Source organism: Galeopterus variegatus, unplaced genomic scaffold, assembly GCF_000696425.1.
Source record: "Galeopterus variegatus unplaced genomic scaffold, G_variegatus-3.0.2 Scaffold2717, whole genome shotgun sequence".
Lineage (NCBI taxonomy): Eukaryota > Metazoa > Chordata > Mammalia > Dermoptera > Cynocephalidae > Galeopterus > Galeopterus variegatus.
Genome location: NW_007728828.1, coordinates 62825 through 64396, shown reverse-complemented (window position 1 = coordinate 64396; position 1572 = coordinate 62825). Strand labels below are relative to the sequence as shown.

General features: G+C 52.0%; 1 non-coding gene across 1 annotated transcript; it reads right to left on the bottom strand.

The window, feature by feature from the left end:
* Positions 1–506: 506 nt before the first annotated feature.
* TRNAI-UAU lies at positions 507–600 on the bottom strand. Its single transcript has 2 exons — positions 563–600; positions 507–542 (listed from the first exon to the last, which is right to left on the bottom strand). It is a non-coding gene; the product is annotated as a tRNA-Ile (tRNA).
* Positions 601–1572: the final 972 nt, after the last annotated feature.

Here is a 1572-nt window from a genome sequence, read left to right as displayed (position 1 = left end):
TGTCAGGGTCAAATTAAGTGGGGGGGGGAAATACCGGAGGCGACCCTTTTGTCAGAAATCCGTATTTTATTTTTTCCCCCAACAGAGCTTTAATTGTATGGAGTCCCCCTAAGCAGGAACCCCATACAATTTCCCACCTTTGAGTTCCTTCAAGTGGAGTTCAGTGCTTATCACCTCAGGGAAATTACTTAGTAAGTACTCTTCGTATGTGTCAGGGGCTCCGGGAGAAAAGGTGATAAAGAGAGCAAAGCAGGGAGGGGCGTGTCCGGAGATTTCTCAGGTCGGCTTGCAGAACAAAGTGGAGATAAACAGCGAAGCTAACTCACTGCAGCACAATGGATTCAGTCGGTAATTATTTGATGTTGCTTGTTTCCAAAAGAGCTAAGGAAACCGGTAAGAATAAATGCTAGAGGAAAAAATCCAAACACATTAAAGACGGTGGAGCATGTTCACGAAATAGATACGAAAGCGTCCTTCCAGCAATGCTACATCGGATTGCAAAACGATGCTCCAGGTGAGAATCGAACTCACAACCTCGGCATGACTCGCACGCGCACTGCCGTATAAGTACCGCGCGCTAACCGATTGCGCCACTGGAGCACGCAGCGTCCGCTTCCGGTCACTCGTTACACTGCCTATGCGGGGCCGTCCAGCGTTTTTGTTGTGGTCCCGATGACCCAGGGCCGCGGGGCGCGTCTTGAGTGTCAGGACTGCGTCTCTCCCAGACGCGTGCGAAGGCGGACTGGGTTCAGGTGCGGACCCCACGGGACCCCCGGTCCTGAAGGCGCGGAGCGTGCTCTGCTCGAGGAAGCGAAGGCGGGTACTTCCGAGGCGACCTGAAAAAGTGCGGACGCTCGGGAGACTCCCACTGCCTCAGGGGTCCCCAAGAGAATCCTCAGTGGCGGCCGCGTGGGCTGGCGACCGCGTCGCTGCGGCGCGGGTCCCGGAGCCCCCTCCCTTCCCTCTCTCCAGGTGCTTCTCCGGAAGTCGAGGGAAGTTTGCTTTTTGCGCCGAGGAGTGCGGATGGGAATCCCTGGGAGGGTTGCGAAGGCTCCTAAAGCCGTTCCTTTGTGCTCGCCCGGTTCAGCTTAACAGGTTAGAAACCGAAGGATGCAGTTATTGAAAGGGAGTGGCGCCGAGCTGCGTTCGCTATGGCTAAGTCTGCGAAACAGTTGATGGACATAAACAAAGGGGCCGAGAGATCCGTTTCCTCCCTTGGGCATTTCTCCCTGGGACCTGAGAGTTGAAACTATCCAGGGAAAAACAACTGAAACAGGACAGGGACAGAGTCTCTAAAATTCTGAAGTTCTCTATGCTAGGTTAAACCAGGTTTAAAAAAATATATCTAACTAGGTTAAAGAGCTGTACTTCGGAGCGTTTTGAGACGGTTGGTGGGGGGAAAGGCTGTAACTAGAAGTGTGTGTGTCTGTGTGTGTGTATCGGAGTCTTGTCGGTGGGAGTTATGGGTGAGAGATTATGCAGAATTCGCTGGCCTTTCTGTCCCAGGCAGTTTTTCTTTCTTTTCTTTTCTTTTCTTTTCTTTTCTTTCTTTCTTTCTTTCTTTCTTTCTTT